Genomic DNA, 19,396 nt, shown 5'->3' with positions numbered 1-19,396 from the left:
TAAACTTTGGCTTTATTTATTTATTTATTTATGGCTGTGCTGGGTCTTCGTTTCTGTGCGAGGGCTCTCTCTAGTTGGGGCAAGTGGGGGCCACTCTTCATCGCGGAACGCGGGCCTCTCACTATCGTGGCTTCTCTTGTTGCGGAGCACAGGCTCCAGACGCGCAGGCTCAGTAATTGTGGCTCACGGGCCTAGTTGCTCCGCGGCATGTGGGATCTTCCCAGACCAGGGCTTGAACCCGTGTCCCCTGAATTGGCAGGTAGATTCTCAACCACTGTGCCACCAGGGAAGCCCAATTTTTATTTTTTTAAAAAATATTTATTTATTTATTTATTTGGCCGCGTTGGGTCTTCGTTGCGGCATGCAGAATCTTTCATTGCAGCACGCGGGCTTAGTTGCCCCACGGCATGTGGGATCTTAGTTCCCCGACCAGGGATCGAACCCCCATCCCCTGCATTGGAAGGCCGATTCTTAACCACTGGACTGCCAAGGAAGTCCCAATAGACAATTTTTAGAGCAGTTTTAGGTTTACAGAAAAATCAGGCAGGAAGTACAGAGAGTTTCCTTATACTCTGTCTTCCCTTGCATATAGTTTCTCCTATTATTTACATCTTGCTTTAGTGTGCTATATTTGTCATACCTGATAAGCCAATATTGATACATTATTATTAACTAAAGTCCATAGTTGGCATTAGGGTTCACTGTTTGTGTGTGTGTGTGTGTGTTTATGAGTTTCAGGTGTACAGCATTGTAATTTGACATCTGTATACACTACAGAGTGATCACCACCAAAAGTCTAGTTACCATCTGTCACCATACAGTTGACCCCCTTCACCACTTTCACCCGCCCCCGTATCCCCTTCCTCTCTGGTAACCACTAATCTGTTCTCTGTATCTATGAGCTTGTTTTTGCTTTATTTTGTGTGTTCATTTCGTTTTTGGGGTTTTGCACATAGGAGTGAAGTCTTACCGTATTTGTCTTTCTCCTTGTGACTTATCTCACTTTGAATAATATCTTCAAGGTCCTTCCATGTTGCAAATGGCAGGATTTCATGGAAAGAGGTAAAGTTTATCTTTTCCCCTCTTATGTGTCTTTCACTTGCTTTGCCTACATAAAGTTCAGGGGTGTGTATGAGTATCTGTATGAGTATCTGTGTGAGTCTGTGTTGTGTCTGCTGGTGGGTCCAGTCCCAGTCTTCCAAAAATGATAATCAGCTGTTACCTTCAGTGTATCATTGGTTAAGCATTCTAAAGTCCTTAGCTAACAATGGTTCTGTACACCATGGATAGTGTTGTTTTGTATAAGAAATGCTTGTCTATGTTTTCCCTCATTTAGGTCATGTTTTTTTTTTTTAAGAATCCTCAACTCTGATATGCTGTGGTTTAATTTAGTCTTTAGTCAGCATTTCTTTCCTGAATGGAAGTCAACAGCACTTCTAACCCTTTCTAAAAAGAAAACATCCAAGTAATGCCTAAGGGAAAATATAGACCAGGGTACAAGGTCAAAGGGGAAATAACTCTGATTTTATTGAACCCTCAAGAAGATCTGTTGACTGACCAGAGGTGACCATCACATAACTCACAACCACAGAGGACAGGGAAAGTCCGTCAGGGAAGTATCATGCTTTCTTAAACTATAAAAAAATGTTTAAATGCAGACAAATTATGATTAATTTAAAAATATTGATAAAACTCATAGGCAAATTACAGCAATATTTTAAAAATTGCTCTATAATTTCCTGTATGTATGTATGTACCTACCTGCCTATCTATTTGTTTCTCTATGATGGCTGTGATGTAAATTGGCATTCCTCAAAGTGTATTCCATCTGGAAGACACTCAGGAAAAAATGGTTCCATAGTGAATAAGTTTGGGAATCACTGTCTGCTTTCTGTATGCCTCTCTCATTGAGAGATTCAAAGGGCTCTTAGATAGAGAGTTCTGAGTTCTGCAATAAGCAAACCTATTAAACTTCATTCAGTCTAATGCTTCCCAAATTTACTTGAATCCAACTCCTCTTTTTTCAACAATACCTGCTTTGCTTTCTTCTTTTTGATAAATGCAAGAAAACAGACAAATCTGTTTTAATGGGGAGCTAAATTTTACCAAAATTGACACACAGAAAGAAATTTTAAACATCAATTTTTAAAAGAAATCTTAACAGATCAATAATTATATTTCTTATAGGTTTCTAGGTTACATGTTTTTGTAGTAACTTGTAGCAATCTTTAAGGACCTCATATTTCTTCTACTGTATATTAAAATAATAAATTGTTCTGGAGCATATAAAATGATAGACAATATCTTTGCTACAAACACCTGGAAAAGATTCTCCTCCTCTCCCCCTCCCTCCCAGCCAAAAAAAAAAAAAATCTCAGAACAATTGTTAGGAATGATATACAAAGAATCTTAAATAATAGTAAATCATACTCCTTGGTATATTTAAGAAGAAATCCAACATAATTAACTCATGTTAGCCAGGAATGTAAGGGTAGTTTATTTATTAGGATATCTATTAACATAATTAATATAATTATTTCATAAAGGTTAGTAGTGATAAACCGTATGATTACTGAGAAAGATTTTGAAAGCCCGTGAGAAAATGAAACCTCTAATTCTGTATAAAATTGTCTGTGATCTCGCACTTGAAGAATAATTCCTTAACAAGATAATTAGGCCTCACCTCAAAGCAATTGCCAACATTTTATTTAATAGTGAAAAACTACAGGCATATCTTTTAACATCAAAAATGGGTTAAGTGTGTCATTACCCTTAACATTTACATTTCAAACCAATACAAGATACAAAGCAGAAACAGGAAGTTTATCCATAAAAATAATAAAAGTACAAAATTATTATTATTTTAAGATAATATAAATTAGTCCAGAAAACCAAAGGAAGTCATCTAAAAAAAATTCCAATAGTTCAAGATATCTGGCTGGTATACAGTAAATGTAGAGAAAAAAATAGAGTATTCGCTAAATACCTAAATATTCTATTAGCTGAAAGTAAAGATCTCACTAACAATATTAGCAATAGCAACAAAATATGATAAATCCCATATAAAGAAAACTTTAAACATTTACTGAGTAATTTTCCTTTCCATAAATAGTGACTCCAACAAATGAAGATGTGATCTGTTCTTAAACAGTAGATTTATTCAAATAAACATACCGGTTCTTCCCTATTAATTTAAAGTGTTAATGAATTCTAATTAAAAATTCAGAGTTGCTTTAATTTGAAAAAATTCTAATATTAATTTGCAAAACTAAACAGATGAGGAAGAGCTAAACTATTTTGAAGAAGAAAAGTAATGGCTAATAAACGATTTTACTGTATTGGAATGGATAAGCAGATGAATGGAAAAATGTATCCATTTAAAAAAAATTGTATATTGCAGAACAGTTGGGCTATTATAGGAAGCCCACATGAGGCTATTTTAAATGGGTTTTCAAAAACTGTATAACATTACATAACCTTGATTTTGTTCACATATATTATGAATCTCCAAGATTGGAGTTTAATATGTCACATTCTCACACTCATTTAAACATGAAACTTTTTTTTTTTTGTAACCAGAGCATCGTTGGAACCATTGTTTCTTGAAACATCCTTTGCAAAAGGCTGGCAGAAACCATCTAGAGACAGAAAATATTTGCTAAATAAGAAAATCTCTCTTCCTCACTGCACAGTCTATAAATGTATCTCCTTACTGAGTGCTTCCTGCCAACCTCTGTATATGTTCCTCTCAGTCTGGAACAACAACCTTCTCTGTATCTCACAATTTTTGCTATTATTAGAATGCCCAGCTTCCTCTTTGTGCTACTATTTGGTTGCACCAGGAGAGTGTATGGCAGCATTTACTACTTAGATCTTATTTTTGATTATTAGCTGTACACATATAACATATATAAACAGCGTACGAATATAATTAACATTAGAATGTAAATAGCATTAGAATGTAATTGCACAAGAGATATTCTTAACCTACATATATACATACATACATATAACATATATATTCACATATATATGTGTGTGTGTGTGTGTGTGTGTGTGTGTGTGTGTGTATATATATGGAGTTCACAAGCGGGGCCTAAGGAGAAGGTTAATTCATTCTAAATGGCATAGTTTATTAGGAGGGTCCTGAGAACAGCCGATAAGGCAGTGAGTTTTGGGATCCTCTAGCTGTGGGTCCATGACTATAGACCCGTGGAAATTATAAAATTAATATGAAGGTTTGGCCAGAACTATTAGTTTAATTATTTGTTGTAGGTTTTTTTCTTTTTTTTTTTTTCTTTTTTTAAGACAGACCCTTGTGTTGAGGTCTGACTTTCAAAAGATCGCAGCAAGGGAGCTACTTTTTCAATTTTAATTTAAACTGTAAGATAATACCAAAGACCAATGAAGTTAATTTTCTCATTAGTAGTGTCACTGTGGCTATTCTCAGTATAAGTAAAAAGATGTTCCTTGACCCCATTTCCCACCCACCCTCACTTTGTCCCCACAGGTGGAACTTTTGACACCTGGTAAATACCATTTTTCTCCTCTGTCATATCATGTGTGTTCACTATTGAAATTTATTCCCTTCCTGACTTTTTATAACTCCTTTCCTCTCCCCACTTTCATCTTTTCATCTCAATCTTATGACTAAATCTTCACAGGCTGGCTGCTTTCTTATACACACTGTTTCACTGTCCCATAAGCAGGGTCACCGCTGAGGACCAGAGCTTTCCCTTTCCCTTTGTCCTTCCCAGGACTGCCTCCGAGTCACACATCTTTGGTTTAACATACCTCGGGGCTGAAAACAGCTTGAAGGTACAGTGAGCTGAGAAATTTTCTTGCATACCTATGGATTTAAAAGCCATACCATTCAGTGGAGTTGACTGCCTGTGTGGCAATATGATTATCATGTCCAGTAAGTATCAAGCAACTGACCAAATGGTTCTCATTAGCATAACCCGACCTTTCCGCATTTGCACTGAGCTTTAGTCTATCTTTGAAAGATGGAGTTAAGTCAGCAGTTCAACCGGCTGGACACGTGTATTATGGAAATTAAAAAAATTAGTTCCAGCTTCCTCTGAAAGCTTCAAGCAACTTAAAGTAACATTGGGGGAAAACGTCTAATCCATCGCATCAAACTCCACGTGTCAATCTAATCAAGAATTTGATTGTAGATGAGGGACATTTTTCCCCAGGGGAAATTTATTCATTTGCGTTTAGGGAACAAAGTTTCAGGAGAAGTAAGAGGATATATAATAGATATTATTTTGGTCAAATATTGTGTTTCTTCTGCTTTATACCAAATATTACAAAACATTTTCCAGACTTAAAAATCGGATAGCATTTGTTTTAAGTTATTCCTTTTCATAGACTATCACTGGCTCCATAAGCCTTTTATAATAAAAACTATATGCATAATTTAATTACATTATACTTTAGAATGTGAAAAGGTACATTTTGTCTTTAAATGAAAGGCAGAATCTCAAGGTAATTCACTGAAAACAAATACATATTCAGTGATTAGATTGGTAAAAGTATTAAAGCACTCTAAGTGAAAAATTTAAATTTTTATGAGTTAGCCAAAGGAAAAGCTTCAGTGGAATGAAAAACTATGTGGTAAAAATTTACATTTCTCTTGATGTGGTGCTAAAAAGCAGACCGCTTATGAGATTTGCTGTTTATTCCTGATCTCCACATGACACGAGGTGTGCCTGAGATTGTGGCCTGGAAATATGCTTACAGAGAGAAGAATACTGACAGGACCAGGAGCTGTGGCATTATTAAATCATAAACCACACTCTAGGAGGGGCACGCATTCATTGTCATTTTGTAATGCAAGCAGAAAAGAAAAAATTACTCCTGAATCTCATATATTAATAGAAAAAATGTGTGTTGTTTCAGGATAAACAGAAAATAAAGGTAAAATAGAAAAAAGGATTGGGAGAATTTCCAACAAGTTTGGAAATTGATCAACACTCATTGTCAGCATCTTTCACACAATCAAATCCATTGTTTAAAGGTGAACTTGTGATTAGTAAAACTAACAAATTATATAACATAGTATTGTAGCCTTTATTGAAATCTGTATTGTACATTATATTGCAAAATCTTTAAGATTGGTGTATTGTCATATATATTTTTTTAAATAATGGACTTCTGAAAAATAAATACAAGTAAAATATACTGCTAAAATTACTGCAGTTTTAGTGATCTCAGGAAAAGGAAAAGACTATAAAATGTATGTAAATTAATATCAGAGAAAAATAATGAATTTCTTTCCATTTATATCAGGGAAGAGAAATTACTCTCTCCCTTCCAGGAGGAAAATGACATTCTGGTTTGGCCACTGTTGAATTTCAAACTAGCTTATTTTAAATCGAACTTCATGCAGAAATAGGGTGAAATGTGCTAGTTTTAAGAAATGACTACACATATATTTTACAAAAAATAAAAACCTTCAAGGGGAAAAAATAAAATCAATAATATCTGGCTCATTCTTTTTTTGAGCTACACAAAAATGAATAATCATTATCAACAGTTTCACTTTTTAACTGGTTATTATTGAAACACATTCATGCTATTGAAATGAAAAAGTAAAACAGAGAATTGGTAGTACATCTGTGGCTAAATAGTGAATGTTGTTAAATGAAAAGAATAAATATATTTCCACAAATGTGAAACATTAATAAGGGGTTTAACTTATTAAATCTATTTAAATAAAATAAAACTATAGAGAGAAAACTTGAGTACAGACACACGCACATCAAATTTCTAACACTGTCTATCTGACAGTGAATACAATGAAAAGAATGAGTTCTTTACAAAGTTAACATTTTGTAAATTGATTTTCTGATCTCATTAAAAATGATAAAAATGCCATCAATATTCTTAGTTTACATCAACACCCAATAATGTGCATAAAAAATTAAGAGAATTGAAAAAAATGGCATTTGCTAGGCAGTAACTGTAGTCCAAAGAGCTCGTTCTATCATGACTAAAGCCAGACTTTCCTTAAAACTATGGTGATTATGAAGAACTATTAGAATTTTTCATTTTTTTTTTATTAATTATGAAGCAATTGCTATAGACCTGCCATCCTCAAAAGCTTTTCAATGACAAAGATGCTATGGGTGGACCACTCCATCTGCTCATGGGAGATGGATAATCAGATAAAATAAATCTTTCCTCAAAATTGAAAGGCTATTTTTGAAATTGAAAAGGTTAGTTTTATATTTTATGAAATACCAATAACTCACTAAATTTTATTCATCTCAGATAAATTAGTAACATAACAATAATAACTAATTATCATTAGTATGATAACAGTGATAATAATTAGTTATAATGATTAAGATTAAAAAATGATAAATAACAATTCTGAAGACATCTTGAAGGCCTTCAGCGTCCATGTTCAAAGCATTTCAGAGCTGTTCTCTTCCTCTCCTGGAAAATTCTGTCCTAAGTCCATTAGATGGAGCAAAGCAGACATCCTAGGTATGTGTGTGTCAGAGAGGGGTGGCAGGGGCTGAGAGTGCAAGCAGGGTGAAGGTGGTCCACACTAGGACATTGGTGTCAGAGCCCTAGCAGGGCAGGAAGGGTATCCCTGCAAAGAGGAGGGGAAGCTTGGGTGGAGAACCAGAGCCCCATCTGAGTAAGGAGGGCATCTATGCAGAGGAAATGGGAAGCTGGCATTGGGTGTCAGAACTTGAGCAGGGTAAGGGGTGTCCTAGGGCAGGGAGTTTGAGCCTAAGCAGGATAAGAAGAGCATCTTCAAGGAGTGATCGCCTGGTGCTGGTGGCAGAGCTCAAGCAGGGACAGGAGGGCGTCCATGCTGAGAATGACCTCGGGTGGGGTGCTGGAGACCAAGTAGAGGGGAGATGGGGGACATAGTGAGGGGTATTAGAGCTCCAGTAAGATGAGGAGGATTTCCCTGAAAAGGGGAGATAGGAAGTGTCAGAGCCCAGGTAAGGTGAGAAGCTGTCCACGTGGAGGACAGAATATGGAATCAGAGCTGTGACAGATAGAGCAGACAGCCACACAGGGGAAGACCTGTCAGTGGGATTGACCAATTAAGTAAGCATATTAACAATAAGTGGAGACAGCTTTCTCACTTTAGGAGAAGGGAGTTAGAAATCCAAAAAGGGAGGAAATAAGAATAAACCCTCTTATGTTGGACTGCACTTGCAAGTATTCAAGTGAATGCAGGGTCTGTGATAGATAGATAGTAGATGGATAGGTAGATAGGTAGATAGATGATGGGTAGATATATAAATAGATGGATGATAGGTAGAAAAACAGACAGATGACCAATGGTTAGGTAGATAAATAGATATAGAAATAATTAAAGGTGTAAATGGATGGGTATGGAAGTGATTTGGATATGCATCCACTGACATATATTTCCTGGCTCTTTCCAACAAAAGAGGCTTGGGGCAGTGACAGCGCAACAGCAATGAGCACATCCAGCACTCAGATCTTGGCTTTTAAATACTATTTTCCAATCAAAGGAACCAGGGCTCTTTGAAGAAGTGGATAATTCCAACGGTGAAACAGGGAAAATACAAGACAGGACATGTTGTGCCAGAAAGCAAGGAAGTTCTAGAAGGATGTTGGGGACATGTCAAAAGGAAACAGAAGCCACCATGAATGGGCTCCTTCTGTCCAAATCTGGGACAACTTGAGCATAAAAATAATGACAGTCGATTAAAACCCATTGAATAAAATTGGAAATCCACTTAGATATAAATAAATCCATGACTAAATTGAAAATTTGAAGAGCATCAGGATATTCATATACTCTTAAAGTATCTCCCTACAAAATAATTATTAATTTCTAAAGGGAAAGGAGGAACTTTACAGTAGAGAAGCTTTGCAGACACCACTTAACCCAAAAGATAAAAGTAAACATAGTAATGCACAAATAGAAATCACTTGCCATCTGATGGAATTAAGTGAGAAGAACATGTTTTCACTTCTGAAATATTCTGGCCAGAATTCACAATCTGAATCTAATCAAGAGGAAACATCCAATGAAGTCAAAGTGAGGGACATATTACAAAGTAGTTGGTTTGTAATTTTCTAAAGTGTCAGGGCAGTCAGGGAAAACTGAGAATCTGTTCCAGACTGAAGGAGGCTGGGGACAGCACAACTAAACCTGTGATTCTGGACTGAATTTTTCTGTTATAAAGGATATTGTGGGGAAAATGTGTAAAATGTAAAGGGAGCCTGAGAATTAAAATGGTAGTATCACGGTTAAGTATCACTGTTCATTTCTTGATGTGATGGATGTATTGTGGTTACACAGGAAAATGTTCTTGTTTGTAGGTAACACACAATAAAGAATCCATGGGTGATAGGGCATCTGTTCAGCAACTTACTCTCAAATGGGTAAGAAAAATAAAATGTTCTGCACTGAACATCCAACTTTTCTGTAAGTTTGTGATCATTTAAAAAATATATTAATTGTTTTTTAAATCGAAGTGTGATTAGAGTCCCCCAGCCAGCAGAGGTTGCAGCTATCTGGTGGTACTTCTAGGAACTACCATTTGCCTTGGCAGCCTCCCCACAAGGAGCTGAGGAACCAGCCTCTCTGCAGTCTTGGCTCTTGGAGACACTTAGAGAAGAATGTCCTAAGAAGAGAGAGTTCCTCTATCCTTTGGAGACTAGCACTTGGTCAAAAGTCCAGGCTTTGACTGACAGCTGTAGCCCCAGTGACTCCTGCCCTTCCTAACAGGTGAGGCTTGGAGATCAAATAATCCTTTGTCTAAATAGTGAATGTTGTTAAATGAAAAGAATAAATATATTTCCACAAATGTGAAACATTAATAAGGGGTTTAACTTATTAAATCTATTTAAATAAAATCTAATAAAATAAAACTATAGAGAGAAACCTTGAATACAGAGACACGCACATCAAATTTCTAACACTGTCTATCTGACAGTGAATACAATGAAAAGAATGAGTTCTTCAGCTGGGCTCCCTAGTGAGCAAAACTGAATCCAGTCTGTAACTAAATCCTTCTAAGCAGCCTAAAGTGCCTACAACTCCAAGGGGAAAAGTGTGATTCATTCTTTCGAAACCCTGAGGGCAGCTGAATGCACCATGCCTCACATCTCTAACGTCCTTGATCAGCATGTAAGACTTAAGACCCTCCAGTTATTTCTTTTCTCAGGTATTCTTCTTCCACGAGCCAACCTTGAATGATTCCCCACCATCTCAGATTTTCACCTGTGACTCGTGGAACTCTCCTCGGTAGTTAACCAGCATCATTCCATCCTCCACCCGTCTCTGTTGGTTCTGTCCACCTCCTGGCTCAGATACCTGGCTGCTCCTAAGGAAATCGCTATCCCCAAATCTCTCTCAAGTAGAGTCAGGTGATTTGTCCACACCTCATTTATCTGCTCCTCAGGCTGAGCATGACTTTGTTTTGCTTCTTTCAAACTACTACAGTAAGTCCCCTACATACGAATGAGTTCCATTCCGAGAGCGTGTTTGTAAGTCCAACAAAGTTAGCCTAGGTACCCAACTAACACAATTGGCTACATAGTACTACACTGTAATAGGTTTATAATGCTTTTCACACAAATAATACATAAAAAACAAAGAAACACAAAAAATAAACATTTTTAATCTTACAGTACAGTTCCTTGAAAAGTACAGTAGTACAGTACAACAGCTGGCATACAGGGGCTGGCACTGAGTGAACAGGCAAGAAGAGTTACTGACTGGAGGAGGGAGAGGAGGTGGGAGAAGGTAGAGCTGAAGGATCATCAGCAATAGGAGATGGAGGGTAAGCTGCATAACCACTTGTAGGGGATGCACTCATGTGACAGTGTATGACAGACACATGAACTAACTTATGTGATTGGACATGCGAACACACGTTTGCATCTTTGAAAGTTTGCAACTTGAAGGTTCGTACGTAGGAGACTTACTGTACTCATCCACTCTCACATAAGAACCACTGCCCCTTTGGGGCTCAGGCTATCTGACTGTATCATCTTTATCTCTATTCATTGAACTTACTTGCCAACGTGACCATACCCTTGCTTACTCAAGATGTTAGCAGCTACTTGTCTTCCCTGGGTTCGGCCACTCCTGCATGTCTCTGTAGATGACCACCAACACCTTGCCTCCCAATTCCTTAACAATCTTATTTCCCATGACCTTCTCTTCCAGGTCTCTTCAGCTGCTCACTCCCCTGTATGCAACTGGATCTTGTCATCACCTGGAACTTGTCTCCACCTCTGAATATTTAAATTCATTATGCAACTGTTCCACATCAACCTCCCTTCCTTCAGTATCTCATACATAATGACCCCCATTACACTTGACCTCCTACTTCATAGAGGTCGTTTCTTGCCCCTTTTATTTTCTCCATCTGTCTTCCCCATCCCGATTTCATTTCTTTCCAGCTTTCATTCCATGCTTTACCCTTTGGGTCAATGTCCTCAGATTCATTTGCCCTTTTGTCCTTCCTCCATACCCACCTTAAAGCTAAGTCATTCCAAATGTCTGCTCTCTAGAGAATTCACACAACTGGCCAGATTCATGCCACAAAAAAGGTATGGCTTTGATTTCAACCAAACGTTCAGCATTACCCAGAGACTCTTCTGTGTGTACTCGGCATCACCCTGTGCTATTTTCCAGTGTGGCTATTTCAGATTCCTTACTTTTCTCAAACTTCTTACCCTAATGTCACTCTTAGCAGCAAATCTTGCTAGAAGATCTCAGAGAAAAGAAAAGCAAGAGAATTCCCTCAGTTCCTGACACTGAATTTAAAACTTGATCTTTATCCAAGTCCACCATTTCCTCTTTCCTCCTGTTCCAATGGGAGATGTGTCTCCACCAAGGCTGCTTCCTCAGTCTACACTCTGGATCACAATACATCTTATGTCCTCAAGGACTACTTTACTGATTGTCCCCTCTCTTTATGTCTTCAATCTTTCATATGGATTTGTTAACATCAATATTTAACGTGCTCAATTTTCTCCCTTCCTGATAAACAGTCCCTCCTTTGGCTTATGACACCATTGCTCTGACCACCTTCAACTTCTATATGAGCTACCATAATCCATGTTTTCCTCAAATCTGTTTTTCAGTCTGTAGTCAGTGTTACTGTTTAAAATAGAAATCTATTTTCATGGCTCCCCTGCTTAAAAACTTCCAAAGGCTCCCATTGCCTTCAGGATGAAATTCAAAACCTTTAATATGGCTTATGAGACCCTTTACAACTTCTCTCATGCTTACCTCCTTGAAAACTTGAGTGCAATCCACATCTCCCACCCCTCCATCCCACTTCCACTCCCATTCCCCCCCCACCCCAATATACATAGCTACATACTTGTAATTTCTGGAACATATCTCTCATCTCTGGAATTTTGAAAATATGTCTAGTTCTGATTAGGACATTCTTCCCTCTGTTCTCTACTTGGATAAATTCTTGTCATCCTTTATGTTTCAGTTTGATGTTGTTTCCCCTGTAAAATTTTCCTGACACCCCAAGACTGTCTGATAATGTGCCCTCATGGTTCCTGGTACTTATCTTCTATCTTGGTCCTTGGCGCACTCTTGGAATTCGCTGTTTACTCGTGTTCACTAGGATGTCAATGCCTCAGGGCGGGATCAGTTGTGCTTGCTTGTCTTTCTCTTCCTATCGCCTAGTTCAGTAGCTGGCACAAAGTGGATGCACAAAGTGGTAAACATTTGTTGAATGAATGAATGGATCCAATCAAATATAATTTAAAAAATTATATTATGCTGGCAAAGAAATTTTAAAGTTAAAAAAATTCGGGAAATTGAATGATTCAAATGCAGCTAAAATGCATCAAAGTTGGTGAGCAGGATCTTCTTATTTAATGCAATAATTATAATTAACAGAAACCATCTCACTTTGGCGGGGTGGGTGGATGTTGTAGAGATGATGAGGATGGAGAATTTTAGGAGAAGACATTGATACTATTTTAAAGACCTCTCTAGAAGTTTCTTTCCTTATCTTTAGGGATTAGAATACCTGTTCAAAAAAGGGATAAAATAAGTTTTACTTTAGCAGCATTCACTGAACTGTGATGGAGGGATAAGTGGAAAGAAAAAGAAGTATTTAATCAATCATTCCAGAAAGAACTCAAGGCCTTAACTGCTCCTATTTCTCCTGTTTTATCAACCAGTCCTTCCCTTGACCTGACATCACTGCTACTATCACTGCCTACTTTATTCGGGTTACTATAGTCCACATTTTCCTGAAATGTATTTTCAGATTTGTAACTTATTTATCTTTATGTCCACAGTGCCTGATGTAGTACTTGGCACAAAGTATCACCCAATAAATACTTGTCAAATAAATAGATGAAAGAGAGCAATGGCTTCTTTGATCCAAGTCTATAATTCTTCTTTTCAGGTTGTTCTTCAAAAGGAATTGCAATCCTTTTCCTTATCATATACTTTCTCCTGTGAGATTTTGGGAATATCTAGATGCTTATCGTGACTAACACCTCATATTTTCACACAATTCTATTGCATGGTCAATGGTTATATAACATTTTTATGAGAAGCTCTCTGCTGTGATAATAACTAATATTATCACATTCAGGTTTCACTTTGCCCATGTGGAAGCATGAATCTCAGGAAAACGGTGCCTCCTGTAAACTTTATTATTTATGAAATTGGGAACAGTCGACTTCCCTGCCTTTCCCCTTATCAGTAAATTGGCCATTATCTGCATTCTCCCAGAATGACCGTACCATGATCTTTACCTTTTCCCTTATCTTCAGAAACATATTTCGGTGTGTTTGCTCACCCAGGCTCTTTTCCCATTTTCTTCCTATCCCGTTGACTGGTCATGAGAGCAAAATTATATAAGATTGAAACAAACCCAGCTCCCAGGGCTGCTGACCAAAAGCAGGTCACAGCCCCGGGGACATCTTCTCTGCAGCACTCAACCTCACATTCCATTCTGGTCATGCTTTCCCTTGTTAATCCTGGCTCCACATGAAACCCACTTTAGAAGCCAAAGTTTGGTTAAGCACTTTTCCAGTGACCAACTTTGGCTCTGATCTTTGTTGGCAGATATAATTTTCAACCTATGTATATGAGTCATCTAAGTTGGCTGTTTGCTGAATTACTGCTACTTTACTTAACAGTATTTATAAACTTCTTACAAAGTCATCACTATCCAGGAGATAATCTGCAGTAATTTACCTTAATACGTTAAGGAAAAATTATTTATTCTCTGCTTAAGGACATTTTTCTCAGGAAATTGCCTTGCAAAGTAGTAGCTTAAACTATACCAAACATGTCAAAGACACAAATAGCCTCCTGGAAAAGTTCATTTCCCCGCGAGTGAAGCCAAATATAGCTCTCTCTGTTTATGTCAGTAACTGTATTTTCTCTGGTTTAGTTTGTAAAGGCTAATGGCCTACCCCAAGACATTCATCAGGATGTCCAACCTCTGACACACTCTTATCCCAAAGTACCTGCTATCTGGGTCTTGTTACATTTTCCCATGGCTGGGCTACAAAAGTTGGAATAATCACCCAGTTTTCAGTTCTTGTCTTGCTCAGGTATTCATTCCATACCTATTTATTTTGTTCTTCCTATGTCCCAAGCATTATTAGAGGGGCTGAAGATACAGTTGTACACCAGTAATTTCCTCTTTATATCCAGTGGGAGGGAATCAGAAGACAGGTGATGAATGGGGAGCTAGAGAAAAGATCAGTTAGGGAAAGTGCTGTGTAGAGTCTTAAAAAGGGAATCTGAGTGAGAATAAGTGAGGGTTTGGGGAGAAGGGTTTTTAGACTGTGTGATTAGGGAAGGCTGTTCTAGAGACACCACACTTAAGCAGAGAGCTAATGGCAGGGACGAGCCAGCCATGCAGAGATGAGGGGATAGCCTGCCCGACCCAGGCCCTAAGACAGGTATAAACTTGGGGTGTTTGCGGGAGAGAAAGAAGGCACCCGAGTGGCCAGAGTTTGATAGGAAAGGAGGAGGTGGTTTAAGATGAAGAAGGGTTTTCAGAAGAGCTTTATGAAGCAGAATAAGAAGATTGTGTTTTTATTCTAAGGCTCTGGAGTTCGGATGGCCTGGCAGCTCTGGGGAGAATGGAGGCAGGGAGGAAAAAGGGAGGCCAGTTAGGAGGCCATCGTGGGAGTCCAGGTGAGAGGGTGGCAGCTGAGACTGGGATGGTGGTGGTGGGGATGGACAGAGTAAGCAAATTTGGGAAACCTTTTAGGAGAGATACAGACAGCTTATGCTCAGATGGGGTGTGGGGAACTGAGTGAATCAAGGATGATTCCTAGGTTTTTTTTTACTTCCTTTCCCTTCAATGTCTGTGTTGTGTGAGCTTGAGAACCTTAGAAGTATCCTCCTCGAGAGTAAACAGGCATCCAGCGTTCCCAGAAATAACCACGAGGAAGCTTCCAGAACGAGGGCTCTAGGAAACAGTATTTTATATTTTCCTCCAGACTGGGGAGGTTGTGATTTATTTTAATTCGTTGGGGAAAATTTGGGGAGGGCTTTTTTGTTAACAAAGAAATTATTACAAACAGGGAATAAGAGCTTCATTTAAAAAAGATATATTTTATGGAAAGCTTCTGGCATTTCATCTTAAAACAGACTACATTGACCCTTTGTCCTCAGCTCTTTTTGATTATGGAGAGACATGTGATTAACATTTGTTTGGGGTTTTTAGCACTACTATGGTTACAGCGTGATGGTTGAAAATATTCTATCCAGCACATTATTAGTTATTCCATCTCTTGATAAAACGGACATTTAAGAACAAGGCAGAGTCTGGGAGGGCAGTAGGGGGGTGGGGAAACCCAAACTCTGTGAAATGTTTAACCTTTTCACATAGTTCAACAAAGTTTAGATTTCTGGCAAAACGCCTAGACTTTGCGAGGCTGTTCATGGTTGCAAAACCCGACAAGACCCTAGTGCTTAAATTATTCTGGCTCAAAATTTGAGACAATGTGAAGAGAGCAAAAGGAAAGAAAAACACACACACACCCTGATAGCTACAGCTGGGCTCGTGGTACAGAGTAAGTCATTTGGAAAGGGATGCTGGGGGTGGTGAGTATTACAACCTACGATGCCTCAGAGATACATCAAATGCCTCTGCTGAGAGAATAAACTATCCCCAAAGGGAAAGCAAGTTCTGCATTAAAGGTAAGGAAGGATCTTAAGAACACATGACAATCCAAGTATGTCATAGATTAGCAAGAATTGTTTGTTTTACAGAATCACAGCAATGTCCTTACAGAGAGCAGCGGCAAAGACTAACCAAGGTGTCATGTCTCAAGCATTTAGTCTGGAAAGAGTTGTCCCCATCCAGAAATGCACATGTGGGTTACCATGGCTGCCAGTATCAGGGGTTGAATCTTCTAGCCAAAGAAAATGGGGGATTTGTAACCAGCTGGAAGTAATCACAAATTTCGCTACTACTTGCCTTCTTGCCTTTCTTTGGTATGTGTCGACATATCTGTTGATTTGAATTCCCTGGGAGTTTCTCTAAAATTTGTCAGAATGTATCTGTCTTTTGCAAATAAGAAAATATAAAACAATAATTATTAAAATATTTAAAATATTAATATTAAAATTATTAAATATTATGGGTGAATGTAGTACGTGTTTCCCACATATGGTCCTCAGAACTCTAATTCTGAGAGGTGGTCAGTAAATAAAGGGATTGCTTGAAAAATCAATTCAATGGTCAGTATGATTGGGAAATATCTGAATGTCATCCCAATTTCGCTATTACACTTATTCTTCTTTTCAAAGTCTGCAGTAGTTTTACGTGTATTGCAAAGCTCTAGAAAAATAGACTATCTAATGTTTTCCAAACATATTTGGTCACAAAATTTCCCTATTCTCTGCCTCCATCTTCTTCTTTTTTTTTTTGGTGGAGTATATCATCAAACATATGTTCTGAGGCACATACACTGGTAAACACTAATTTATATTTATATTTTTTTAGTAGAATATATATCATAGATATGTCTGCAAAATGGGCATACTTTCACATGTGAGTCTAAGAATAAGAGAGAGAATCTGACAAAGAGAAAAACAAATGAAGAAAAAAACCACAGTAATGAAAGTTGGCCACCAATGGGTTATAAGAGATAAGAATGCTGTTACCTACAGAAAAATCCAACCACATTGACTTAAATAAACAATAAGAAACTGAAGGTAGATTGCTTCTTGTTTTATTTCAGCACCTTAACAATGTTAGATCCAAGATTTCTGCACTTCTCTTGGCTATTCCCTCATAGTTGCAATATGGCTGCTGTGACTCTGACTCTCACATCTGCATCCTAGGCAGGAGAAAGTAGGAGAAAGGGGAAGGGTATGGGAAAGGCTGTTCTTTAAATAAGGGAGTTAAAAACGTTTTCAGGAACCCCACAGCATAGTTGTGAATATATCTAATTGCATGGGACTGTGTCACAGAGCAAAGAGCTGTGGGAAAAATTACATTGGAATTTTATATTGATTATTCGGCATTTTTTGGTGTGACTTATGCAGTAACAGAAATGAGGCAAGTACAGGAGTTTGGAATGATTTGTATGTACCTGTATTTTGATCTATAGAAATATGGAAGTAGAATGTGTTATTTTAGATACATTCCTTTAGGCGAGTGTTTTGAAGTATCTAGGTCTTTCTGAAACAAAGTGATAAAATATCCCACCTTCTTTTTCTGTCTGGGGAATAGTATACTCTCTTAAAAAAACACTCATGCATGCACACACACATACAGCTTTAAAGCTGGGTTGGGAGCAGACATGCCCTCCATCCCTGGAAACACTGTCTAGTGGCTTGTCATCCAGATCTAGGTCAGTCACTTGCTGGAGGACAAAATGTTCTGGGGCTTTTCCTCAGGTTACTAGTAGGCATTGTTGCTTTTACTAGATTGGATCTTTCAGGACCTAATTCAGCCCGTGGCTTAAAACATGAAAGCATTTAGAGACCTCTAAGATAATTACCATTTTTTTTTTTCACTCTTGGAGTTCTTAATGGTGATAAACATACACTAGGAAACAAATTGGTTCAGTTTGCTTATGAAATTTTCTTTGATAGTGAGACACAAACATGTTACTATAGCACTGTTCTCCCTGAAATGGAATTTATTAAAGGAAATCCCATGATGAAACTCATAGAAGGGGTTATCCACTATTAGTCTGTGAACTACCAAAAAGCAACATTTGCTATAAAATGATTTCTTCTAAAAAATGGCAATTATGTGGACCTCAGATTCACGTTACAACAGAATTCCACTAATATTCCTCTGGCATAGAAACTCAAAGCCTGTTTCTTCTTATTTTTCATTATAAAAGTAATATAAGTCTCATTATCAACATTTTGAAACATAGAGAAAAATACTACTCTGAATCCAATAATCTTAAACATGACTGTGAAATCTTTTCTTCTCTTCTTTATGTTTTTTTTTTACATCTTTTTTTCTTCACTCACTGCTGTGTTGTAAGCATTGTTTTCATGATAACAATCTAATCTCATACTATTATATGAACAATTAGTCTGTTTCCATTTTTTTTTCTCAAAGTGTTTTGAACCCATATTATCATTCCTCATATAGTAATAGTCTTCTTGCCCATAGATGCAGAAGTTATTCATTAATACATTTAATCCTTCAACGTATGTATTGATTACCTACTCACCATGTGCCCAGAAACCATGGGGGGTACAGAAGAGCGATAGTGGTCCCTCGAGTCAGGAGTATGTGGGTAAGTGATGCATAGGTATATCTAACAGGGGTTCACAAAACTACCCATTTATAGAAGGTAATTATAAAAGACAGTAGGGGCTATAGGGGGTTGACAGGAGTGAGAAAACACTGAGATTGGAAGTGAAATCACCATGCAGCCTGGGTATGGTGTGGATTTAGAGAAGTGGAGACAATCCAGCTAGAGGACCTTCCAGGCACAGGCAGAAAAGGGTGGGAAATCATGGACTGTGTTTAAGGAGTAGTTAAATTTATGCCTGGTCTGCATAATGGAGTTTATTTTCACTTCAGTTTCCTGCATTTCCTAAGAAAAATGATCTGGAGCCTTTCTATGCTAAAAATGACCTCAGTTCTCCTCACTTGCATGTACAGATTCCATCAGCGAGTGCGTGTTCAACAGTGACTAGACACAAGGTCTCCTTTGTTCTAGTGTGAGCTGCCCTTCCCAGATTCAAGCTCGTTGCTGTCATCTTTTGCAAAATCGAAAAAACGAAAGCCTCATTTCAAAGAAAAAATCAAAGCCATTTGTACCTTTGCATACTCAGCCTTACGAGAACGTTCATATTGACTCATGTATTTTAGGTAAAAGCTGGAGTTATTATTTAATCTGAAAATGCCTCTGCGTTTTACTTTGTTAGAACAGTATTGAAATGTACATGCAA

General features: G+C 37.7%; 1 long non-coding RNA gene across 5 annotated transcripts in view; it reads left to right on the top strand.

The window, feature by feature from the left end:
- LOC309627245 overlaps positions 1–19,396 on the top strand; it is a 200,907-nt gene that overhangs the window by 86,876 nt on the left and 94,635 nt on the right. For 3 of the 5 annotated variants that reach the window (XR_014243621.1, XR_014243622.1, XR_014243623.1), the window contains exon 1: positions 331–19,316. The exons of the other annotated variants lie outside the window; for them this stretch is intronic. This is a non-coding gene — a long non-coding RNA (uncharacterized lncRNA). Of the gene's footprint in view, positions 1–330; positions 19,317–19,396 lie in introns of those variants that run through there. 5 annotated transcript variants of the gene reach the window in all.

The sequence above is a fragment of the Balaenoptera borealis genome (genome assembly GCF_965194805.1).
Source record: "Balaenoptera borealis genome assembly, chromosome: 4".
In the NCBI taxonomy this organism is placed as follows: domain Eukaryota; kingdom Metazoa; phylum Chordata; class Mammalia; order Artiodactyla; family Balaenopteridae; genus Balaenoptera; species Balaenoptera borealis.
Note: the sequence above shows the minus strand (reverse complement) of the source record. Positions and strands in the feature narration are given on the sequence as shown.